The sequence below is a fragment of the Pleurodeles waltl genome, chromosome 8 (genome assembly GCF_031143425.1).
Source record: "Pleurodeles waltl isolate 20211129_DDA chromosome 8, aPleWal1.hap1.20221129, whole genome shotgun sequence".
Classification (NCBI taxonomy): domain Eukaryota; kingdom Metazoa; phylum Chordata; class Amphibia; order Caudata; family Salamandridae; genus Pleurodeles; species Pleurodeles waltl.
The window spans coordinates 1,444,776,242-1,444,803,599 of record NC_090447.1 but is presented as its reverse complement, the minus strand read 5'-3'; the positions used below and the strand labels follow the sequence as shown (position 1 = coordinate 1,444,803,599).

Here is a 27,358-nt window from a genome sequence, read left to right as displayed (position 1 = left end):
TAACGCCTGCTCAGGCGTAAAATTGCTGCACCCATAGTAACCTATGAGCCTCCCTGTGCTTTGCTGCACTAGCGTCAAAATTGTTGACGTTTAGTGCAGCACAGCTTCACAATAGCGTAAACAAAATTGACGCTATTGTGGTAAAGGACGCCATGGTGCACTGTATTATAAAAAAGGCACAACCATGGTGTTGTTAGGTGGCGGGGCGCATCGGTACCAATGCGCCTCTTTCTTGTAAATCTGCCCCTAAGTGTTTCTACGGACCGGAGGGACACGGTCGGGTGAGTTGTCCTCGCTGGGATCCTAACTCTTACAGATCATCGCACTTGTCAGCAGCGAGCGTGCGGCTAATACTGGTGATTGCACATTTGCGCGTGCGCAGTAAGTTACCTTTGGGAGTTGGCTCCTTCTGTGGGCCACATAAATACCGCGTGAATTCTGCCTGTGAACGGTACGTGAGGCCATGGGTGGGTTTTCTGAAGCCTGAATGTGACCATTTCATGAACACTCCCTTTATCATAACTAACACCACATTGTCTGACTCATCATCGTAATCCTGTGTACTTTTACGGAAATCAGCAAAACAAATGGGAGGGAACACACTTTGGACAGTGCACCCTTTAGGTAAATATTGTCCCAAACGGAAACAAACACTGCTTGCCATATAAAGATCTACCTGCGAGGATTCCATGTTATCTTTACCACCGTGTGCGAAGTCGGAGCTGCCATGGGGTGCACGATGTTATGGTTCTTGGCCTTTGCTCTCATTTTACAGCACCACGAAGCCGTAACAGGAGAGACTAAAAATGGTAAGTGCTTTCATCTCCGGGCGCCTTCTATGCTGCTTGGCTCAGATTGAGTTAGATCAATTCTTACCTCTGCGAAGTAACTGAAAGATGAGACATAATGCATAACAAAACGATGAACACATCGATAAATTATTAAATGAATAAACACATAAATGAACGCGTAACAAACAAAAAAGTAAGTAAAGGGATGAATAAATAATCATAATAATATATGCATAAATACAAAAATAATATAGTAAGAAAAAGGGATAAATAAATATATTATTACATCATTGAATACAAAAACTAAAAAAACAAGTAAAGGGATCAATACTTTAATGCATGCAAACATACAAAAATAACAAGCATTTGCAATGCAACGGGTCTCGCGTATGCTCGCGTTAGAGCTTTTAGCGTTGTAAACTCCTAACCAGACTTTTCATGCCATATAAATTCATAATAAAAAGTAAAACAGTTTCACATATGCCAGCCGATGGTTGCCATGAGCGTGAAGGAGACACAGAAAAGAAAACAGAAGTTCGCTCGCAGTGAAACTTATCGGCAAAAGTGGAATTATCCATGTTACCGGCAAAAGTGCAATTATCATGTAACAGAATCGAGGTCATGCAAAGCGCTCGACTTCTGCTCAGCGAGATCGTGCTGCGCAGGAAATGAAAAGATAAAGTAGTCCAGAAACCAGCTGAAAACACGGATCGTCGTATGTTTTCAGTAGTTTATCGTGCACCCGAGGAGGGGTAAACACGGAAAAGGCATGATGTATGCATGCCTTTCACAAATGGAATCAATCGATTTTTAAAAGGCAAGCCCATGAACTAACGAAAGTGAGTGGCGTGACATGGGCGTGGTTAGAAGCCCACAGGGAGATTACAACATGGTACAGAGCTTGCGCACGCTCAACCCTAAAAAGTAAGCAAAGGGATGGATAAATAAATATATTAATACATCATTGCATACAAATTAAAAAAAATAAGTATAGGGATGAATACGTTAATACATGCGTATATAAAAGAATAAAAAGAGGTAAGTAAGGGGATGGATACATTGATACATACATACAAGCATACATACATACACAAATGGAAAAGTAAGTGAAGGTATGAACACATGCGTACACACACAAATACATTAATGAATACATAAGTAAACGGATGCTTATGTAAATAAAAAAGAAAAGAAATGCATAAATCGGTAAATAAATGAATACATTATTGTGAAAGAAGAGCCGTAATACATTTATCATAAAGGGGCCAGCTACGAGCTGCTTCAGTGGTTCTGTGTTCTAGGAGGAGGGCAAGCCATAGGAGCTATGTTTCACCTCGGGATCAGGTTATAAGTGCTTCAGAGTGATGTGTGCCGAATAATCTGAGTTACAGTTGGGTGGGAGTGGGTCCTCTTGATCCTGGACGAAGGTTTCAACCCAAACATGGCATGGCTAAAGGATGGCACTGGCTAATAAAGGCAATCGATATGCATCAGAAAAGTGTTGTATATACGCAAGCTACTTAAAGCCAATTGTAGTCACCTGTTATGTGATGAAGAGTCAGGGCCCAAAAGAGAGTTAGTGCGAATACAGGTTGGTTCCTAAGATTAAAGCAGAAAGCAGATCATCTTGGAACATGTCTTAGAACAAGAGTAACCATGCGACAAAATAGTTAAATAGTGATGGAGGTCGACTATGCTGAGCACAAGCGTAACCCATTAATAATTAATGCCAGATAGCTGGTTGCGTGGTAGTTATAAATGCAGATGCTGGGAGTAATGCCAAATGATGTGACCGAACTGAAAAACGCCTGGCAGAATCTGGTTGACCAGGAAAGGCGGCAGGAAGTAAAAAGTTATGAAAACCTAGATGTGTGAAGCAAAGATGTATATGTCATCGTATATAATGTCTCAACCTACTCATCCAATAAGAATCATCGGCTTCCAGAGTCTTAGAACCCTACTAGATTGCTCTATGAATCTCAAGCAGCCCTGCAAAATCTTCAAATAAGCCCGAGCCTTTCTCTTCTTCTTAATATCTTTCTTTCTCCCCCTCTCTCTCTCTCTCTTTCTCTCTACCAATTTTCCCTCACTCTGTATCTCACCCCTGCTATGCCTGCTGCAATTAACTCTTTTGTGCCCGAGCGTCTTTTAAGCTCCTGCGGCAGCCCTGCGCCCTCAAAACAGCATCCGATGGTTTCCAGCCTCCCGAGGACATGCCCGATTGGCTAAATGGCCAGTCCAGCGCGGGTACACCCAGGCAACCGCAAGCCAGTGGTTTAACTAGTTGAGGCAATCCATCAAATTCACTAATTTAAAGGCTAAGGCCATGTGACTGTAAAGTGGTGTGATTAAGGTGCACGTGCTACTACTAAACAACACATGCCACTTCTATCTGACATCACAGGGTAGCTCTCATTGGGCAAACACAGAGTCACTAAATAGGCACTGCCATTTTGTGAGCTAGGGAGGGCTTAGAGAAGGACTTTAAAAGACTTGGGGCCAGATATACAAGGCCCTAGTGCCTCTTAGCGGCATACTAGCATAATTTTTTTTATGCTAATGTGGCGTTAAGGAGGCTATTCTCCTTCGCCGTATTTACAAAGTGATGCAATACTTGCATTGGCCACTTTGCAACCCCTTGTGCCATATTATGCATGCGCCAGGCATAATGTATGCAAGGGGGGCATTCCGGCGGTGGGAGGCCTGTAAAAATGGCGCAGTGAAATTTACAACATTTCACTGTGCAATTTTTAGCATAATTATTAATGCCTGCTCAGAGAAGGCATTAAAATGATACACCCATTACTTTCAATGGGCTTTCCTTTACTTTGTAGGATTAGCACCATTATTTATGCTGCTAATCCTGCAAAGTACCACAATAGCTTCATAAATTATGATGCTATTGTCCTAATATGTGCCATGGTGCACCGTATTGTGATTAGGGCACTACCATGGTGTTGTTAGGTGCCCGTAGTGGGGCACAAGAAAAGTGGCGCATCATCCCTGATGCACCACTTTCTTGTAAATCTGTCCCTTGAGATGCATGCTTGGGCATTTTTCTCCCTTTGGTTTAAATAGTATTGATGTCCTTTGCATCTGACACCCTTGAAAATGCATTCTTCTAAAATGCCCCTTGGTGTCTGCATTTGTGAGAATAGAAACAAAATATCAAAAAATAATCATGGTCAAAGAAACAATGTATGCTACCACAATAACATCTACCTTCCTCTAAATAAATTTAAGGCAACAGTTTGCTGTCTAAGACCTAATGTAAGATGCAGAATGCGAACAATTGGTGTAAAGAATATTTTTACCACTGAGGCACATACTGTAAGGTGGCTATTGAAAAATGGCCCTCTCTGAAGGGTCACCCCAAACCTTTTGTCTTCCTCCTCCTCTTTTTCTGACCTTGTTTTTGTTGGCTTTAGGACTCTGGGCACTTGCACTGCTAGACAGTACTAAAGTCCATGCACTCTCTCTCTAAAACATGCTAACATTGGCTCATACCCAATTGGCATATTAATTTACTTATACGTCCCTAATAAAGTGCAGTAGATGTGCCCAGGGCCCGAAAATTAAATGCTATTAGTGGGCTTTCAGCACAGATTGTGCCAACCACATAAGTAGCCCCCTAACCATGTCTCAGGTTTGCCATTGCTAGGCCTGTGTGTGCAGTTTCACTGCCATGTCGAATTGGCTTTTAAACCTGCTTGCCAAGCCTTAGATTGAACCACCCTTCTTGGGTTCACTCCGAGGTACCTTCTTGGATACCCTGGTGCTAGCCCAGAGGTTCACCTCCTCAGCAAGCTTCCTGGGGTCAGTCTACTAGGTGATGAGGGAACTCTCTAAAACAAATACTGAGCATGTGCTCTCTCAGGATTAAACTGTACAACCCAACATAATCACTGATTTTGCTGCCCCGCACCCAGGCATTCAGTGACGTATTGGAGAAATCAATGAAATCTACCCAGGATTGGTTGAGGTGTTTGCCACTTTTCCTGAATGTTTGACAATACTTCTCAGGGATCAGTCCAAATTTGGTAATCACAATGGCTTTCTTGGGAGTGTACTTGGTCAGGTACCCAACCTCTAATGTCAGAAGTGTGTCCCTCCTAAGTGTTGACATGTGTTTCCACAGACCTACCCCCCCACCAGTGCTCTTCAGGAACCCCATATGCCCTCAGTGCAAATTCATAACCAGAAAACCACTTATCAATGTCATCTCTCTCCACATAACTGGGCACTAAATCCTTGGGTATACAAACCTTCTTGTCTCCATCAGGAACTGTACATATACTACCACCATCACTTTTGGAATCAGACTGCCTAGCTTTGAGGCCAAGCTCTTTTAGACTCAGTTCATGAGCTGGAAGTAATTTCCTTTATGCTAAGGCGGCTCTCTCAGCTTCTTTCTCAGCTGTCCTCTCCTCTACCTCCATTTTTAATCTTGCCAACTGTAGGCTGAAATTCTCTCTCCTCTCTCCTTTTCTCTGCGGTCAGGCCATGACTAGAGATGCTGCTCCCTGGTCTCACAGGTAGCACAAATCCAGGGATGTCATCCCCAACTGCTGTTAGCTGCACCTCAGAAGAGCACTTCTAAGGTTCCCCCAACTCATCATTCTCTTGGGCGTGGGACTCTGCCCAGTCCCTCAGCACCTTTTGAAGCTCTTCCCTCTTGGAAGCTCCATGGGCAGTTACCCCCATCTCTTTGCAAAAGTCCTTCAGGTGGATAACTATGTAGTCATCTAGCTTAGTCAAGTCAAACTCCCCAGCTCCACTTGTAGACCTAGCCAGAGACATGATGTATAGTATGGATTAAAAATGCAAAAGCAGGTAAAATTGCAGAAAACAAATCGAAATGGTCTTTAAATGTGGGTAGGTGCTGTACACGTAGCTATTGTATGGCACTGCACAAACAAAAGGCCTATCTAAACGCTGCCACCAGTGTTAGAAATAGGGTATATAATTGGCAGAGGTATGCACCCTTGTCCAAGTAGGGACCACAATCCTAGTCATGGTAAGTCACAGCAAATTCCAAATTATCCTTTGCTCACCCTCTGGCAGCGTGGCACAGAGCAGGCAGGCTTAACTTAGAAGGCAATGTGTAAAGTATTTGTGCAATAACTCATATAGTAACACAGTGAAAATGCCACAAAAAGTACTCCACACCAGTTTAGAAAAATAAATAATATTTATCTGAATAAAATAAGACCAAAGCGACAAAAATCCAACAAGTAGAAGTCAAGATATCACTTTTTAAAGGTTTAAATGAGTCTCAATCTTTCAGAATCAGTGGTTGCATCATTTTAACACATAGTACGTGGGATGCATTAAAAATAATGATGCACGAGGGCCCCAGAGGAGGAGACGTATTGAAAAATAAAGTGCTGCATCAGATTTTCCAGTGCGGCACAGACGATGCACCATTTCTTTCCTTGCTGCAGGGTGATATGTTGATTTCCAGGAGTGTAGCCTTGGTTCCTCACTGCGATGAGGGAATATTTTGACGCCTGGGGACGATGCATTGAAAATCCATGATGTGCTGGTAAGGAGGAGCAGGCACTGCGTCGATCCTGTAGGCGATGAGGTGATTTTTCAGCCACGAGGCATGCGCTGCATCGATTTCTACAGGCATTGCATAGATTTTCTGATGCACAGGGATTTTCTTCTCTTTGGTGAAGTCTTTGTGGCCCTGAAACATCAGAACAGGAGACAGACAAGCGCAATCCAAGCCCTTGAGGAGCACTTGTGGAGATTGCAGAGTTCTTCCAGCAGAGTCAGGGGCCAGCAGGCAGCAGGGCAACAAGTTGGGCAGCAGTCCATCCAGCAAAGCAGTCCAGATGAGTCCTTTTGGCAGCCAGGGAGTCCCTCTGACAGAATCCAGTTGTAGATCCAGAAGTGTCTTTTTGAGGGGATCACAGACCCAGTATATATACCCAAACGTGCTTTTGAAGTGAGTGAAACTTCAAAGAGTCATTTTGAAGTGCACAAGTTCCTCTTTCAGCCCAGCTCTGTCTGCCAAGAGTCCTGTTGGGGGGTTATCGGTCCTTTGTATGAGGGCAGGCCACTGGCCTTTGAGGGGTAAGTGAGAGCCCCTTCACCCTTCCTGCTCAGGGAAACCAATCTGTATGTAGATGAATGCATATGCAGCTGGGTGTCCTGTGTTTATGGCTGTCTGGGTGGAATGCACAAGAGGAGCTGTCAGTTCACTAAAGACAAGTGCTGCTATTTTGGAGGCAACTCATAGCACTCAATCAAAATCAACACTATCCCTTTTTACTAATATTTTTGACTCACTTTGTACTGTATCGATCTTTCAGCTCCACCCGCCTGTTAGAGCGGGGGCCGCTATTTTGTGCATTTAGCAGTCTAGTCTTCACTACTCTAGGCTATTTAAGGTTGATGATGCCGTGACACAATCATGATACCTCTGTTGTCTTATAGTTACTACAGGGAATTTAGTTGGATCAGAAGGTAAAACTGGCTACTCATAGTGCAGCGCATACCTTAGATGCTGTTTTTTACAAACGATCCGTATTTAGCATGTGCAGGTATTTTAATCTTGTCCTGGTCTGACCATGCAGCAGTTCAGCTCAATCTTGTCTTTCAAAAGTGACTTTGTATTAAAAATAAAGAGATACAATGTAGGTATAAGAAGATGGAATGAATTAAACACATCGGCATTGGCAGAAAGTCTAGAGCATGTAAAGCCAGACTTAGGTAACAAATCCAACATAGTGGTAACTAGATACAATGAACTCATAACTCTTGAAACATGCTCCACTAAAAATTGTTAAGTCTCATAGGCAGCGCCCCTGGGCCCTGGTTCTTGCCACTACTTCTCAACATGAGACAGCAGTGTCGTAGACTTGAAAGGCTGTGGCAGATAGACTATAGCGACTTAAAGAGAAACAGGTATAGAGAAAATATTGGAGAATATGAATGCCTTATCATCAAAGAAAAAACTAAAATCGCAACAGCCTCCTCATCGAGTAACCCTTTGAGTCATGAATTTTGTGACAAGTTGGTTGTCTTCTTCAAATCTAACATAGAATTGGTTTACAGAGAGTTTTCTTGCTCTGCTTCTCCTCTACAAACAGTTAGCAATACGTCAGGATGCAAATAAATTTTTGCTAATTTTCCGTTATTGACGGTCGATATGACCATGGAACTTATTGCTCAAATAAAATCAGGAGCACCCTCGAAGCCATGCCCACCAAAGATAGTACCTGGAGTGGCAGGGAGCTTATCTCCAATACTAACAACATTACTGAATGTTATTATTTCCTCAGAGACTTTCCAACTGAGTGGAAAGGATCTCCATTCTGCCTTTGCTAAAAAAAAATCTACCTTAGATGCAAATGCAGAGAAAAATTATAGACCAATCTCGCACCTTACATTCCTGGCTATACCTCTGGAAAAACATCTGAATTGGTACCCATCCCAATGGCTAGAGACTAATGCTCTGCTGGATAAGGCACAGTTTGGCTTCAGATCAGGCTTCAGTACTGAGACATCATTAATTGCAGTAGAGGAGGAGATCAGACAGATCAAAGATAAAGGTGGAAGAGCTGCAGTGGTTCTTTTAGATCTCTCCGCTGCTTTTGATACTTGAGTCATTCAGTTCTGTTGCACAACTGTCAGTATTTGGGTTCCAGGGAGTAGATTCTGATCTTATTGCTGCTTTTTTGAGTAACAGAGAACAGACAGTGGTGTTGGGGAATTTCTGCTCAAATTTGTTCTCCCTTCCATGTGGAGTTCCCCAGGGGTCATCCTTAAGGGCTATGCTATTTAATATATAAGTTCCTCCCCTGGCTAAGCTGATCCATTCTTATGATTTCGCCACTATCGCATATTCCGATGATACCCAGATAGGGGTTTGTTTCCAGTAATGTGGACGAAGTGGCTGCCAGGTTTAGTAGCTGCATGAAAGCTATCAAAACATGGATGACTCCCAATTGTTTAAAATTAAATTCAGATAAGACCAAAGTTCTCACTTTTGGTAAGGACACTACTCTTTGGGGTCATTTCTGGTGGCCAGTTTCCTTAGGAGTCCTGCCTACACCTGCAACCAAAGTAAAAAGTCTGGGTGTCATTTTAAATGCCAACCTTTCCTTTGTAGATCAGGCAAGTAAAGTGGTGTTGACTTGTTTTTTGCTTCTTAGATCAATAAGGAAAGTACTCCCATTCATTCCTTACCAGTTACAGAAGGCAGTGATCGTCACCCTTATTCTTTTTAGGCTAGATTAATCTAATGCCCTGTCTATGGGCTTGTAGCAATTGTTTCTTAAGAAACTGCAGATGCTGCAAAATGCTGCTGCATGGATCCTGAAAAATCTTCCAAAATATTTATCAGCATCAAGTGCTCTAAAGGAACTTCACTGGCTCACTGTGAAGGAAAGAGTGACTTTCAAAGCTTTGTGCATTGCCCATAATACCTTATATAGCACTAAGGCCCCAGGTTTTGCTTCAAAAATTAAGGTGGTATGAACCCAACAGACATCTTAGATCAGGCTCATCGGCACTGATCGCCGTCCCAAGGGTACAACTTCCTGGGTGGGAGGGTGTAGTTTTGTATACTGGGGTATAGTTCTGCAGTGGAAAAGACTGCCTTAACATCTTAAACTGCAAACCAATTTTTTCACTTTTCATAAAGCACTGAAATCATGGCTGTTTCCAACATAATCTAACATCAGTGTATTCCTTGCCTGTTCCCTTTGTTTTTAGTTTGCTTGTATTTTATGGATTCTTAGCACCAAGGCACATATTAGGTATTCACATGCTCTATAAAGTAATTCATAAACCATAAATCAACCAGCACAGACCAGGCGTGGATTTGAGACAGACTTTAAGGCACAGATGGCAGTAAATGTAGGGAAATGCCTACTTTCTAAAAAGTGGCATTTCTGAAATAGTAAAGTAAAATCCAACTTCACCAGTAAGTAGGATTTCTTACTACAATTCTGGCCATACCAAAATGACAAGTCTACTCCCCTTAAATCAGAATTTACCACTTAAAAGTATTTTGGGGAATTTCAAATGCTGGCCTATGAGAGGAGCAGACTTCACACTAGTGAAAGATAACTTTGGGCGTTTTTCACTGCCAGGACATGTAAAACTTCTAAGTACATGTCCTGCCTTTTACCTACATATCACCCTTATCTATGGGTTACCTAGGGCCTACCTTAGGAGTGACATATATGTAAGAAAAGGGAAATCTAAGCAGAGTGAGGAGGAGGATAAAGATGACCCAGACAAGCCCCATCTAAAAAAAAACAGGGTGTTGGTTCCTGGTGGGTGGTGTCCCAGGGTGCCCCATTTCCAACCCCGCTGCTTTGAGTGCAAGGACACAAGCAGGAGGATTCTGTCTGTCTTAAGAAGCCGCCCACTGGTGGGACCTCTACAGGGGTGGCCAATGTGACCTTAGGGGAAGTAGTTCCCAGGGGCAGGTCATAGACCATGCCATAATCTCCCTCAGTTGAGAGATAGACTCAGAGGGTGAGCTGGTGGCACCTGAGGGTATGAGTCATCACTTTCGCCAGGTGGGAGTTAATGGGGTCCCAGTCACTGCTCTGCGGGACACCGGGGCTAGTCATACCATGATGGTGGAGAGACTAGTTTCCCCAGAGCAGTATACCGTCCAGATGTGTAGGGTGACTCCAGCCCATGAGGAGGATTATTTCCACCTTTTGGACCTGGTATTCCTGGAGTGGGGTGGGAAGATGACCCAGAGGAGGGTCATAGTTAGTCCCCAGGTACCCAAAGACTGCATTCTGGGGAATGAGTTACCCCTGGTGGCATGAGAACTGGGAGGGGTGACCCCTAAAGGCACCCTAACATTTTAGTTCTCTAGAAGTACCACTACCCAGAGAAGGGTACGGGAGCCCGGATGTAGGGGAAAGGTGAGGGAGGACTCACCCCTGTCCTCTGTTCAGCCTCAGGGTACAGACCCTGGTTTGATTGACCAATGTCAGGATACCACACCTGAACTGACAGGAGAAGAGTGGAGGTAGGGTGCAAAACCCATGGAGCTACTGCCCCCGACTCTGAGATGCCTCAGAGGTCTGGGAAACCCCAGGAGCCTCTAGGGAACTCCCTGCCAGCACCAAGGCCAGTGGAGAAACATAACCATTGGCCCCGCTTAGGACCTCCACTTAGGAGTGGATGGCCTGGGGCCTGGCTCTTGACATTGATAGTTGTCAGTGGCCTCTGTTGGCTGCTGTCCCTGTGGACATAATTGTTCCTGGGGTGGGCATAGAAGTCAGACACAAAGAGTAGAATGGGCCAAATCAGTCTGTTGGCCATAGTGGTACAGTCTGCCTACAGGGATGCATCTGTGAGCAAATTAAGGTTAGGAGCTTCACAGATTGGGTCCACAGATGAGGAGAAGGGTACATCAGTTCAGTGGCCAAGAGAGTATAGACAGAGGGTCTTTGTCCAAGTTCTATCGCCCTAAGCAGGGAAGTCCATCAAGGTACTGATAAGTCTATCCTGGCTTTAGGCTAGAAGCAGGGGGTGTGTTGAAAATTGGCCCTCTCTGAAGGATCACCACAAACTTTTTGCCTTCCTCATCCTCTTTTTCTGACCTTGTTTTTGTTGGCTTTAGGACTATGGGGGTTATTACAACTTTGGAGGAGGTGTTAATCCGTCCCAAATGTGATGGATATACCACCAGCCGTATTACGAGTTCCATAGTATATAATGGACTTGTAATACGGCTGGTGGTATATCCGTCACTTTACCGTCACTTTTGGGACGGATTAACACCTCCTCCAAAGTTGTAATAACCCCCTATGTGTACTTTACCACTGCTAACCAGTGCTAACATGCATGTGCTCTCTCTCTAAAACATGGTAACATTGGCTCATACCCAATAAGCATATTTAATGTACCTATAAGTCCCTAGTAAAGAGTTCTAGATGTGTCTAGGGCCTGTAAATTAAATTCTACTAGTGGGCCTGCAGCAAGGATTTTGCCACCAACATAAGTAGCCCCCAACCATGTCTCATGTCTGCCATTGCTAGGCTTGTGTGTGCAGTTTCACTGCCTCTTTGAATTGGCATTTAAAACGACTTGCCATGCCTTAAATTCTTCTTTTCTTACATAAATCTCTCCTAAGGTAGGCCCTAGGTAACCCATAGGGCAGGGTGCTGTGTACGTAAAAGGCAGGATATGTACTTTTACGTTTTACATGTCCTAGTAGTGAAAATCTCCCACAGTTGTTTTTCAGTACTGTGAAGTCTGCTTCTCTCATAGACCAGCAATGGAAATTCCCTTATATACTTTTAAGTGGTACATTCTGATCTGAGGGGAGCAGACTTGTCATTTTTGGTACGGTTGGAATGGTAGTAAGAAATCCTACTTACTGGTGAAGTTGGATTTTACATTACTATTTCACAAATGCCACTTTTAGATAGTAGGCATTTCCCTGCACTTACTTCCATCTGTGCCTTACAGCCTATCTCCAATCCACATCTGGTCTGTGCTGGTTGACAGCTCCCTTAGCTCTTAGAAAAGAGTGAAACAATGGGGAAAAACAGCATCTGCAGAGCGGGGCATGACAGAGGCTGTGCTTTAGCAGGTATGCAGTCAAGTTCTACCTTGTTCAGGAGACCTAAGGAGTTTGAGCCTCGCACCTTTGATGGACCCACTAGAACTGAGTTGGCGCAGGCCATGCTATGGCACTGTACATAAGGACAAGAGGGAAAGAAGGACTGTGCATGTTGTCATGTTGATGGATCCTGAGGCAGAAGGATTAAGGAGGTGTCTTCTCTGTGCAAGACAGCATGCTTTTTGAAGAGATGCATGTTTGCCTCCTTTGGAGTGGTGTTGTACAACGTCTTGAATGCATAAATTAAAGCAAGTCATTTTATCAAACTTTCATTTTTCTACTTCTTAGTTTCAGGTCTTATGATGTGGGTCCTTGTCTACAATTAACTACTAGGGTGATAAATATGCCTAGTGTAGTATTGCCTTCCATTACATGCAGAAGGTCATGAAAATCATGTAAAGTAGAAGGAACAAACATCGCAGGCCAATAGGGTTGAATTAATGCAGTTATACATATTTGATCATTTGATGAAGCACTCGTTAGCCGAAGAGCCTGAGAGGCGTAAGGTATGCTGGTAAGTAATAGGCTGTTGACACCCAGATAAGATAAAATAAAAACTTGGATAGTTGCTCTGCAGTCTGAAAAGTGAAACTTGATTCTATGGACTAATATTTGGCAATCTCATTTTCTTGGTGAAATAGGTTTTGAGGGAGACGTCATTATTGATAATGAATCTGAGCAATTTTGCCCTCGAGAAAAGTTGAGTGAGAAACTTTCAGACTTCATGACTGATGCCAATTTCTAGATTTAGACTTGTTTGAAATTGTTGGTGATAGGAAAGAATTCATCTTTGTTGAGTTCACTCTCAGGATGGCTCTGAACACCCAGGCTTGGTTGTAAGTGATGCAACATTTGAGCTGATAAATGTCCTTGACTGTGGAGACTTTCAGATGCAGTGTGTATCAATGTTGTAGCAATAAATCGAGATGGCGTGGTTGGTGAAGAGGACTTTGAAACACTGAATGTGCTCACTAAAGATAATAGGGGAGAGGACAGATACTTGAGGCAATTCACATGTTAACCAATAGCATTTGGAATTTTGGCGCACTCATTTGTATGAGGTGTTACCTTATGGGATGACAACAAGACAACTAGTGCAGTACATGGTTGGCACACCCCATATGTGTTAACCAGCTTGTGAATTAGGGTTTTATGGTCAATGATATTGAGCAGGTGGTGCATGAATCTTTCATTAGAGTAAAATTAAAATATGCATATATGGCTGGTGGAATGTACGGGCTCCTTGGAATGTGCCAGATGGTAGTATCTTACCTGTAGAGAGGGGGTAGGGAAGGGGTGCTGTTCTTAACCTCCACCACTGAAAAAGTTAGATAGACAATGAACATTTTCCTTTTTTTTCAGATAATGATCTATGTCTAATACCAGTAAATAAGAGGACGGAATGTGGCCATGGTGGTATCCCTGCCACAGAGTGCAGAAGCAAAGGATGCTGCTTTGACTCAAGCATTCCTGAGACTATATGGTGCTTTCATCCTCTCCCAAGTGAAGGTAATGAATATAAATTATTTGTGTTTGTTTGTCTGAAAGGAAATGGGTCATTCTACTCCCAAGTGGTGTGTCAGCTGGGATAACGAGTGAGGATGGCAATAATCTCTTCATCTCCCCCAGAAGCCAACCTGTCTTCTCATTGTGGTACTGGGCACCCTTAAAAGAATCATGAGTAACATGAGACAACAAATGCTCTCCTGATTGTCTAATAGTAAGTGAAATAAGGTGAAGTGGTGTTTGAAATGAATGTAAAGTCCAGACTAAAAGAAGTGAGTATTGTTCTTGTGCTTATGAGATCACACCTTCCAAAAATATGCATTGTGTAAAATATCACATCCATATTTTATACCAGTTCAGTCAAATATGCTATTTAGGTCATCACTGTGAGCTCCTTGAAATTTACACATTTTAACATTTGCACATTGGCTGCTGCTTGGTCTAAAAGATCTCTTTCATATAATATTATGAAACTGTGCCAAAGGAAGTAACAGGCATATCTCTTTTATTGATAAGGAACTTTGGGATTCACAAAAGTGATGAATATCCCTTCCACCTTATTACAAGTCCTGTAGAATATGATGCATTAGTAATAAGGCAGAAGGGCCATGCATCACATTTGTGATGGAACAATCTGTCCGCCAAAGTCTAAAACAGGCCCTTTGTACATTGATTGCAAAGTTACATACCTAAAATGTAAAAATGCATTTATAGTACTGGGTAGTAATGGGAAGGTCAAATATTTCTCACACCAAAAGATTACTAGAAACAATAAATAAACAACAAGACATCTTGAGTCCGCTTTAGCAAAGCTATACTTGCCAAAATTGTGAATTACAGGTTTGTCCAGCAGCAAGACATATGGCTGACCCACAGATGTTTCTAATTAGCAAATAAAGTTTTTAGATCATTAGATTTTTCAGCCAGGGCCACAGAAGTTTTTATACTAAATTGTCTGTGTCTCCATAGGGGATAGGGGGAATGACATATTTAAGCATCGTTCATCAAGGCACTATGGTTCGTCACGGTGGCACTTAATCATCGTGTGGCATGCCTCATCAACTCCACAGACTTCACAACAGATACAGAAAACACACAGATCTTTTTATATTATTGGTGGCTTCCCAAATGCCATTGGCAGCATATCAGAGAAAAAGTGTGAACAAGAGCAATGAAATGAGGAACACAGCACAAGAAAACCACACTCCCTTTTTCATGCGACCTCTTTCAGGGTACATGTTGATGATGGAGCATGAATCATAAATCTCAGTCAGGGAGTCAGAAGGCTACAAGATTCGGACATGTCACCTATACTATCATGGGCAATGGGCTAGTGTGGAGGTGGTGGGTGGTATCACAAGAGCAGTATGGGATTCTTTTATGGGTGATACCTCTTTCTGGGGCTGGCAGGACTAATAGCATGTTAGAAGAGGTAGAGTAGGAGAACTAGAGGATACCTTCCACTTCTACAGCTTTGTAGTATCTGCATACCAGGAGGCACGGTTGTCAATATCAATAGAGGGTGGGTATGTAAAGAGAGGAGAAATGAGTGTTAACGTTGAAGAACCCGTGACGCTAGCTCACGATACACTGGCTGTTAGCGACACTAACCACCATAGTGAAAACATTATAGGGACACCAGTCCACCACTCTGTACCATATTCCTTAGACACTATCCTAGTATACCCCATTGCCCAATAGGACACCAACATAGCACAATGCCCTGTATCAGAGGGAAACAAACAACACTGCACCAAATGCCAAAGACACGAAAACACCTTGTTATTCAACATCCTGGGGCACTCAACAACCATACTACACCCTGGCAATAATAACCAATAACAATGCATTGCATCACAAAGGCACTTTGTTGTACCTTCGAGGCAGCAGCTCACAACACCGCATCCTATTACCACTAATCCACCACACTGCTGCGTACAATAGGGAAAATGCACAAAATTATAGGAACAGAGACTCACAAGTGAACACCGTAGGGATGCTAATACAAAGCCTTACGCTGCATCCTAGGACACTAACCATCCTCACTACTAAGCAGACTCCTGGCATTCTACACTGCCTCCTTGGTACACTCACCCATAACATTTCACAGCCTCCCTGTGCAAGTAATCAACCTCATTGCACAATGGTGACCGTGCCCAAGCACACTACACTGTATTATAGGAACAGTAACCCATCACACTGCTGCATCATACTAGCATTAATCCACTCTACTGCACTGTAATCAGAGACAATACTGCAGTAGAGAGCTCTGAATCATAACGCTGATAAAACAGCTTACTGCACTGGATAGTTGGGAAACTAAGGGACATATTTAAGAGCCCCTAGCGCCAGTTTTGCACCACCATAGCGTCATTTTTTTAATGCTAAGGCAGAACTAAAGTGACATTTTCCCTGCGCCATATTTACAAAGTGGCACAATGCATTGCGCCACTTTGTAAGCCCTTGCACCACATTATTCCTGTGCCAGGCATAATGTATGCAAGGGGGGTGTTTCGGGACTGGGGGGCGTAGAAAATGTCGCAAAGGAATCTATGAGATTCCTTTACACCATTTCTATCGGCATAGGGGCTCCCATTGATTTCTTTGTGCTTTGCAAGATTAGCTTCAAAATTATTTACGCTAATCCTGCAAAGCACTGGACTAGCATAAAAAATTATGACACCAGTCATCCTAACTACCGCCATGGTGCGCCGTATTTTAAATACGGCGCACACATGATGGCGTTAGGAGGCCGCTAAGGGGTGCATGAAAAGTGGCACTGCACCGGGTGCAGCACCACTTTTCATAAATATGTCCCTAAGTCACCACACTACAGACCATTCCAAGCATGCTTACTAATCACTCTGTGCTGCATCCTGGTAGCACTAACCTGCCATAACGAGCTAGAGACACAAATCAATCATATAACACCTGTCTTGCTGCACTGCACCCCAGGCAATTCAACAATCAACACTGCACTGCAATTCAGATGACTTCATAGTGTAAACTATGCCTCCCAGAAATAATTGAAGTAACAATTTAGGCGGTTACTACTAGCACTATAAATTTGCTGATGCAGAACCATCTGAAATGCTGGATTTATATTGATACCTCTGTCTACCACAAGCATCATAGAAAAAAATAATATGGAAGCCGGTCATCATGAGCCCTTGAATTTGTTGCGTAGGCTCTCATTATCCTAATGAGACTACTGGATTTTGAGCGCCAAGATCGTTCGCAGTGTGGGGGACTAAGTCTGACCCACGGTGAAGGACCCTTGGCACTCTAAATCCGGGTTTTGCTCTGACTAACTAGCAGTGCCTCATCTCTCCCAAATGGGAGAGACAATTGGGCAGCCAAGCGCATGACATCTTAGCACTTCCCAGGGAAGTCGTGGTCACTCAGGTCACAACAGGTTCTCTCATACACAGTGCGGTCTCATATATAAATGACAAAGGCAGTTTAGGTTTTAAAGATTGGTTTCATAAAACGACTGCATTTTAGATAGCAAAGCGTGAGCTGGAATAACCAGAAGTACACAACACAGTAGGATTAAAATAGTAACGATGAGAGTGAAACACAAGAATAAAGCTATCATAGTGCTGCTAAATTATGTTCTCTCTAAGTTATAGTTCGAGCTCAGCATGTGAAGCTCTAAGCTTGCCTTTCAGGTTTCCCCGGGAGGACATCAACCCTCATACCTGAGCAAAGGCCTGTAATCTGCATCAGCATCCGCAACGGGGAAGTCAGCATATAGTTGTAGGTTCCTGGCCGGAATCTCCCTCTGACCTACAGGGAGTGCAGAATTATTAGGCAAATGAGTATTTTGACCACATCATCCTCTTTATGCATGTTGTCTTACTCCAAGCTGTATAGGCTCGAAAGGCTACTACCAATTAAGCATATTAGGTGATGTGCATCTCTGTAATGAGAAGGGGTGTGGTCTAATGACATCAACACCCTATATCAGGTGTGCATAATTATTAGGCAACTTCCTTTCCTTTGGCAAAATGGGTCAAAAGAAGGACTTGACAGGCTCAGAAAAGTCAAAAATAGTGAGATATCTTGCAGAGGGATGCAGCACTCTTAAAATTGCAAAGCTTCTGAAGCGTGATCATCGAACAATCAAGCGTTTCATTCAAAATAGTCAACAGGGTCGCAAGAAGCGTGTGGAAAAACCAAGGCGCAAAATAACTGCCCATGAACTGAGAAAAGTCAAGCGTGCAGCTGCCACTATGCCACTTGCCACCAGTTTGGCCATATTTCAGAGCTGCAACATCACGGGAGTGCCAAAAAGCACAAGGTGTGCAATACTCAGAGACATGGCCAAGGTAAGAAAGGCTGAAAGACGACCACCACTGAACAAGACACACAAGCTGAAACGTCAAGACTGGGCCAAGAAATATCTCAAGACTGATTTTTCTAAGGTTTTATGGACTGATGAAATGAGAGTGAGTCTTGATGGGCCAGATGGATGGGCCCGTGGCTGGATTGGTAAAGGGCAGAGAGCTCCAGTCCGACTCAGACGCCAGCAAGGTGGAGGTGGAGTACTGGTTTGGGCTGGTATCATCAAAGATGAGCTTGTGGGGCCTTTTCGGGTTGAGGATGGAGTCAAGCTCAACTCCCAGTCCTACTGCCAGTTCCTGGAAGACACCTTCTTCAAGCAGTGGTACAGGAAGAAGTCTGCATCCTTCAAGAAAAACATGGTTTTCATGCAGGACAATGCTCCATCACACGCGTCCAAGTACTCCACAGCGTGGCTGGCAAGAAAGGGTATAAAAGAAGGAAATCTAATGACATGGCCTCCTTGTTCACCTGATCTGAACCCCATTGAGAACCTGTGGTCCATCATCAAATGTGAGATTTACAAGGAGGGAAAACAGTACACCTCTCTGAACAGTGTCTGGGAGGCTGTGGTTGCTGCTGCACGCAATGTTGATGGTGAACAGATCAAAACACTGACAGAATCCATGGATGGCAGGCTTTTGAGTGTCCTTGCAAAGAAAGGTGGCTATATTGGTCACTGATTTGTTTTTGTTTTGTTTTTGAATGTCAGAAATGTATATTTGTGAATGTTGAGATGTTATATTGGTTTCACTGGTAATAATAAATAATTGAAATGGGTATATATTTTTTTTTGTTAAGTTGCCTAATAATTATGCACAGTAATAGTCACCTGCACACACAGATATCCCCCTAACATAGCTAAAACTAAAAACAAACTAAAAACTACTTCCAAAAATATTCAGCTTTGATATTAATGAGTTTTTTGGGTTCATTGAGAACATGGTTGTTGTTCAATAATAAAATTAATCCTCAAAAATACAACTTGCCTAATAATTCTGCACTCCCTGTATACTAGGACTAGGAAGTGTTTTTATAACTAACACGCAGATGTTCTAAGAAAATGTCCTTACATAAGGATGTGTATTTTCTACGAATACTGGAGACTAAACTTTCTATCACGTTTACCGGCAATGTACCAGACTGTAGCCTTGACTGAAGCACAGGGCGATCCAGAATGCATTATTTGAGAACACAGTGCTGAACTAAGCTAAACAGTGTGATAGAAGGAAATAAAAACAAGACTGTAAAACTGGTTATTGTAAAATAACAGTGTGAGGCTGAATAAAATGTATCTAGGGCAAAGTGCACTGTGGCCTAGTATGTTAAACTAACGTGCATGAAGCTATATTAAAAATGGCTACACTACACCCTTCCCTTGTCGGTAGAAAGTGGGTTAAGCCGAATATAAAAATGCCCTAAGCTAAAATATATTTGAAACCCTATTCAACTTTAACAAGTTAAGAGGACACACAAGCATACTATTTTGCAATTTTAAAGTGAGCATGCGGCCCAATGCCGAATTCAAAGAAAAATGTCAATTTAGGATAGTTCCAAATCAAGCATTAGTCATGGAAAGCAGGAGATTCTCCACCTCGGCAGATGACAGAACCGGTAAGTCCACACCAAAAACTTCCAAGGAGCAGGTGTGTTCCAGAGCCCCAGTGTCAACCAAGGCGGCATCCCGTGCAGTGCATATGAACGAGTCAATATCAACTTCCTCCAGGAAGGGTAGCTCGTAATCAGCTTCTCTGAGCAAACGCAGCCACCTCATCAAGAACATCAACAGATCAGCATCAAGCACTGAGGGGCGTTGCTGTGAGAGACAAACATCCAGTGCATGTTCAAAAGAGCACCAACGGCACCAAAACACGGGCTGCACACAATCCAAAACCAGTCTGAATGACAGAGACCAGTCACACTCCAAATATTCCAGGAGTGTTGCTCCAAAGTGCTGCATCATGTGTTCACGACACACCTGCGCTGATGGGAGCGCCCTCATTCCTCCTTGTTGCGGCGGGACAGCCATTGCGGAAAAACAACAGCAACAGCAAAATGCCGGCTAATAAAGCCAAAGTTATCGGAAATCCCCCAAAAATGCTTCCGAAAATTGAATGAATAGCCGAAGGTATCAAACCGAATATGGAGGAAAAGGTGTGAACAAAACCAATACCAACAGCTTTGAAAAAATTTGCTAATCCAGCCGTGCTGGACGCATTAAATACACGTCCCACGAGTTCACCAAAGTGTCTCTGAAAGTTTGTATTTAACAGGGACTGTATTTCCGCCGATGACCTTGCCACCTGAAGTGCGTAGATCTCGTGTGCAGATGTAAGGGCCACATGCTTCTGAAACAATAAAGCCTTTAGTCTACTTAACTTGTCAAAATTCACCTTGGAAGTAGCAATGTGAGGCCAAATATCTGCTACCTCCCTAATTTTAGTGGGGGGAAACAACACGTTCCCGCAGCATGTAACGACCTTAGTGACCGAAACAACGTAAACTATTCCAGCCCGCATGCCACAACAGTCTTCACTATTGAGGAGGACATAGCTGTCGTTTGAAAGCACCTGGAACGTGCATTTAATCAAGGCAACTGGAACTCCCTTCAGATAGCAAGCCAAGTTCACAACCGAAGCATTACACGCCCCATGCAAGGACAGCTGCTTACAAATCATCGAATGGCTGACTGAAGTCTCACATTCACTGCCACTAAGAAAGACCTCTTTCATGCCATTGAGGCATTTGTACGAGAAGGGAAGCTCCCACACCTCATGGATGTAACTATCTCCCAACTTTTCATATCTGCCTACCGGAACATGTTTCAAACAAGAAGTGAATTGTAATGTAGAAATAGGCAGATTAATGACCCCGTGTATCAACCACTCTGCTGAGGGAATCTCAGCCACGGTAAAAGGCAATCTTTCTATCTTTTCAATGTTGAGCATGACATAAGTTGCCTCCTTCTTAGCCATTAGTTGTTGGTGTCGCGTTAAATTAAAGGAAAAAATATATCCCTGGCACTGATGTGCTGCCACGGAACGCGACCTGCTTTCAATGTCTGAAGCATCCAACCCAACTGCATGATGGACCTGGTCTGACTCTGTCCATGATATAAAGAAGACATTTCAGATCGTATAATGTCTATGGCAGAAGAAATAATGTTGTTAATTGTATATATCCGGTCGGACAAGGTGTGAATTCCATTATCCACAACAGCTAATGCCTTTTTCAAATTTTCCTGATCGATCTGCCTTAACCGGGCTGCAGCCTCTTGTTGGGAAAGTTTCCATATTTCACTGTATACCTCATACAAGAAACGCTTCCTACGTGGTATCTTTGGTCCTGACAAAAAATCTTGTAAGTCAGTGTTGTTAGACAGGAGACTGAGATGTGTCTTAACCCCATCTAGTGAGGATGATTTTAGCCACTGTTGGCACAATTTTCCTACACTATGGGCCTGATTCTAACTTTGGAGGACAGTGTTAAACCGTCCCAAAAGTGGCGGATATACCACCTACCGTATTACGAGTCCATTATATCCTATGGAACTCGTAATACGGTAGGTGGTATATCCGCCACTTTTGGGACGGTTTAACACTGTCCTCCAAAGTTAGAATCAGGCCCTATATGTTGTAATTATTTCAGCGTGTTCTGGTGATATATAGCGAGGGTCTGACCTACTCATTCGGAAACCCCCCGAGGAGGTGACAAAACGTTGATGACACCCATTGGTATCTATTGGCCACAATAACCACCTTCCTGGACGTGACAGTGAAGTAGTAAATGTACCATTCTGAACCCACTCATTAAGCTCACTAAAAGTTGCATTTGTGTACTTTTGTCAGTTATTAAATTTTGCAGGGGCAGGTATACTGGGCCTGTTTAATTCTCTAATTGTAGCTAAGCCTAAGCAACTGGTCTGTTGTACTGTTTCATTCTAAAAAATCATTTGAACGGGCATGAGACATGCTCTAAACAATGTTTCTCTACTCTTGATTTGCCAATTTTTTGTTCCCCAAACACTTTTCAAATCAACATTTTTTGACCAATCTTCATAACCTCCAATTGATAACCGGGAAACAAAGGAGTCAGAATATATACATTTTGTGTTGGTCAACAACATTTGTTTATCCCTAGTCGGAGTTATCTTAAAATAATATGACTCAGCATTTTTTTGATGATGCCCAGAAAAATACGCAAATTTTTCAAAATACGTTTTTGAACTCCCTTGCGGGGGAGTTTGGCAATGTTCCTATTGTGTATAATCAAATATCGTTTTTGGACTGCTCGCTTTATGTATGAAGTGGTGCCCATAATAATTATAGCAAAACATGTCACCATAATTGTCCTTAAACTGGTAAACATCCTCATTTTCATAGACAGTATAATATTGCAGGTCTGTCATCATCGAATCAACTGTTTTCACATCCCAATCATCAAATACAATGCCTGGTATAACTATATCATTCATGGATAACTTTAACACATACGGTATTTGAATTATTTCAGTGGGACCGTGTATATCAAACATTACTTTATCCCACACAATCCCATCTGGAATTGGTACTGCAGAAATGTTCACAAAGGACAAGCCTCTTCGAACCTTATGTGATGAAAAATGTGGTTTCAATACCTCCTCCACCTGTTCAACCACTGATCTCTCGGGAAGGAAATGACCATGTATTAACAGAAAAAAGGTAATGACAAACCCAATCCAAAGAAAAAATGCTAGGACAGTCAAGAAAAGCCACAGATAATTCCATGGAAAAATAAAATACGTATTTTTAAGCCAATGTATCAGCTCACGTGGACCTGACAGGTCAGCAGTTGCAGAGGCAAACAAGTCCGATAGACCATCGAATTGTCGGCAAAGTAACCAGAGGCAGTTCGTGCAAAAGGCGTTGCCGTAGTCAATGGAGGAGTAGGTGTTTGCCGTGGCGGGACACTGTAGACAGCACCATCTGTCACGTTTGTAGTCATAGTGACTTGATCAAATGTTTCTAAGTTGCTCGCTGTTAGTGGAACCAATGCGAGATCATCATCATCCACCCTCCCCAAGCTCGGAGAGGCATCAGTGTTAGTATAGATAACTTGAAGCGGAACTTCTTCTCCAGTGGTGAGAGGGATTCGTGAGCTACTGGACGTTCCTTTTGGTCGGCTGTGTAGAATCGTCCACATGTTGTAACTTGACATTGTCAATCCAAACAAAGCGGTTTTCTTTGGCACCTGGCAACGGTGGTAGGATAACAGTTCTGGTACCGTGTATCCCCAACACAGGGACTGGTGCTCGATAAGAAGGACCAAATTATTTTTTCACTGCAACCTTTTCCCGCACAAGATCCCCAACTCTGGGAATCCAGCCGGTAGGTGTTACTGCCACATCCTTAATTCCTGTGGAGGCAGCACTTTTAGAAGAGTTATCTTAACGGAACTGCTGTAATTCCTGTAAAACAGTGACACAATCATTTATGTCAAAAGGTGTTTCCGCCACCTCCACACCAGGACCATCAAGATGCGGAACAAACATTTGTGTTCCGAACAGGCACTCTTATGAAGTATGACCCCCAGGGACCTTCTAGGCAGGTTATTTAGGGCTCTCTGAACTCCACACAAGTGGGTTAGCCAACTACGACCCGTACCTAAGACTCTGGCCGTTAAGGATTGCTTTAAATCGCGGTTTAATCGCTCCACAACTGAACTTCCCTCGGGATGAAATGGAGACGAGTACTGGAACTGGACCCCCAACAAAGCCATGGTGTCCCTGAATGCCCTTGAGGCAAAAGCAGGGCCCTGGGCCGAATGGAATGCCGCAACTGCATATGTACCGACAAAGACTCGCAAATCTTTAATAACAGTCCGAGCGTCAGCCGAGCGTTGTGGAAACACCCACACAAATCTGGAGCAAGAATCAACAGCGACTAGTATATATTTGTATGCACTATCAGGTGTTAATGGACCGCAATGATCCAAGTACACACATTGTAATGGTCTATTTGAGATTAAGAGGGGGGTCTGCGGCGGGCGCTTAGATGTGGAAACTTTAATTTGTTGATAGATGTCACAACAAAGGACATACTGCTTAGCCTCTTTATAGAGACCAGGCTACCAATAACGGGCCTGCAAGAGTGAAATTGTACTAGCCACGCCAGCATGTGCAGATGCCACCCCCTCATGCGCTGCTTTAATCAATTGTGGTCTTACATCTTTATTGGGGATGTCGCGTACGCCTACACCTGGAATTTTAACTTCAGCGTTCAGCATACTTCACATCAAGTATTGGTATTTATCAGGAAATCCTTTAGGATAAGGTGTACCATCAACCGTACCTTTTATGGCAGCCATAATGTCTGTGTCTGGTTTGAAACTCGAACGAGTCACTGCAGCTACAGTGGCAACTGCCACTGCCGACTTTGCGGCTTCATCAGCCAAAGTGTTTCCAGCAACGTGTATCCCAACACGCTGGTGTCCAAGTGTATGCACAACATGGACTTTGGGTAGCGTCTCTTTCAGGTCTTCTACCTTCCCCCACAGTAGTCTGTGTTTTATGGTGTTGCCTTTCGAATCTCTGAACCCATTTAAGCGCCAGTAATGCAGGTATTCATTAAAAGACTGGATGCCATAATATGAATCACAAACAATCAGTGTGAACTGTGTCGGATCTGTATGTTCTAGTGCCATTAGTAGGGCTTTCAGCTCAGCTAATTGTGCTGTACAATCCTCTAAGGTCTGTGTATAGGTATGTTGGGGACAGAATTTCTCCCCCTCCATATAGCCACTCACGACCGCACATGCAGCAGAATCTTGATGTTTAGTTCCAATCGCTGGTTGCGCTGAGCCATCGGTGTACATGACTACATTATATTGATCAATTGGCAAGGTGTCAGCGAGAACTGGATATTCAACTTCATATTGTAGAAATTCTTGAGTTTGTAACTTTGGGTCAAAAATGTAGTCTACATCAGTGGCTGTTAGAGACGTAGCCCATTGTATCCATCTTGGATGAAGTGCTTTTGCGTTCGGGACACTAGCATTTGTAACAGCCTCAAGGGCCGGAACAGGAGAAATGAAAATAATGCATTTTCCTTGGGCAAGAGGTCTTTCTTTAATAACAGACATCTGTACAGCAGTGAGTATTTTCTCTGTGAGTGCAAATTGTTGTTCAGCAGCGGAATACAGGTGTGATTTGTATGCAATCAGGACTGTCTCACCTTCATTAAATGTGACATAAGTAAACCCAATGGCCCCAGCTATTACCCTGATGACCAAATGTGTCTTATTGTCCCGTGTGTGTAGATGTTTTGTTTGCTGCTAGCATGTCTGCTTGTAACTCTCGAAGAGTATGTGTGTGTTCAATTGTCCAGTATTTGCCTGAAAAAACAGGATGTATTAATTAATTTAAAGGTTTTATGCGTGTAGCATAATCAGGAATGTATGTTCTACCAAAATTTAGAAAGCCCAACAATGATTGTAGTTTTTTTATCGTATTTGGTGGTTGCAATTGTGCACATTTTTCTAAAAATTGTGGCGCTAGGCTCTTCCCTTCATTTGACAGCTCACATCCCAGGAACAGGATGCTGAGGAAGGCAATTTTTGATTTTTTGAAGTTAAATTTGTAGCCGACTTCGGAAAACCCTACAACAATGCGGGCTACCCGTCTTAAATGTTGTAGTTATTCGTCATCCATGAGATATATATCATCCACAGATGACAATGCTTCAGGGTCCAACTCGTGTAAAATAGCAGTCACACGAGCTGCAAGCAGTCCTGGGCTGTTCTTATACCCCTGAGGCAAAGGGAGCCTAGTGAGCTAAAGCTTGTTAAGTCTCTGCTTTCAGGCACTATATTCTGGCAGAAGAATCCATTTGAGATATCCAAAGTTGTTTTATACTTTTTTCGCACAATATTGCTCATTAGTGCAGCGCTATGCAAATTTTGTATTGCATATGTACGTGTATTTCCGTTTAAATGTCTGTAGTCTAAGACTATTCTGTATGAATGGTCCGGTTTAACTACAGGAAATAAGGGATTATTCATCGGTGAGTAAATCACCCCCTGGTATTCTAATTGCGTAAGTATTTCTCTCACCGGTGCCCTTGCTTCATGTTTTATGGGATACTGCGGTTGTGGCTGAGGTTCACCTTTAATGGGAATTACATGGTATGGAGAATCCCTGTCCCACCCTACATGATTTCTATATAACGCAGGTGCTTGTGCGAGAGCCCATTCTATTGAATATGACTCAGCAAGTTCCTCTGGAACAAGGGGCGCGAAGGAAGGTCTAATAACCTCCTCCCCAGCTGAGCAGGTGCGGACAAAATCAGGCGGCCAACAAAATGTCATATATTTTAACTACACGATCCCAGAAGATTGCGTGTATGGTGCGTTCAATGTCTCCTTCTAATTGTAGAGTTACTCTATACACCCTATCGGGTTCGGAGACACGCATATCCGCTGTTTCTACTTGTATGAAGTCATCAGTTGCTTTCACCTCCAATGCTCTAGAAGACTCCAGTGAACTATTGTGACCTCTGCCGCGCTGTCTAGCAGTGCTAGAGCCCAGTTCTTGTTCTTCAAGAGAACCCTCTTCCTGAGTGGCATGTCTAACTGAGACAGCTACCACTTTTTTCTTTTTAAACTGTTGTTTTTGTTGTACTGGTTTCTCTTCCTTCTTAACAGAAACCTCTGAAGAGTGTTGTGATTCCTGTTTCGGTTTCACATACTCTGTTCTCCGCTCTGATCGGCCACCTCTCTCATTTCTCTTTTCTGATGAGTCCTGAAAGGAACGAGATTGGCGTATATCAGTATATTGATATCTATCAGGCGTTTTTATATTCTCTCTATTTCTGAGATTATACCTATTCTGTGGGGTCTCCGTGAGTGGAGATTCTCTCCTTTCTTTTTTAGATGTTTGTTGTTTTTTCTCCCAGCGTTTGTTATTACCCTCATGGTTGTTGCTTAGTATTGTCTTTATTAATTTTACCCTGAAATTGAGGTTTTTCTGGTCTAGCCCCAAGGCTATCTCGACCGATACTGGAATATGTTTCCACTATTATTTTAGGCAGTTCTCGCTCCTGATCTTGTTGCGGAACGTCACGAAGACGCA

At 43.1% G+C, this 27,358-nt stretch overlaps 1 long non-coding RNA gene across 1 annotated transcript in view; it reads left to right on the top strand.

Moving 5' to 3' along the window:
- Positions 1–661: 661 nt before the first annotated feature.
- Positions 662–27,358, top strand: part of LOC138248744 (uncharacterized) — an 88,939-nt gene continuing 62,242 nt past the window's right edge. Inside the window, exons 1-2 of the long non-coding RNA XR_011194638.1 lie at positions 662–809; positions 13,765–13,911. This is a non-coding gene — a long non-coding RNA (uncharacterized lncRNA). The remainder of the gene's footprint in view (positions 810–13,764; positions 13,912–27,358) is intronic.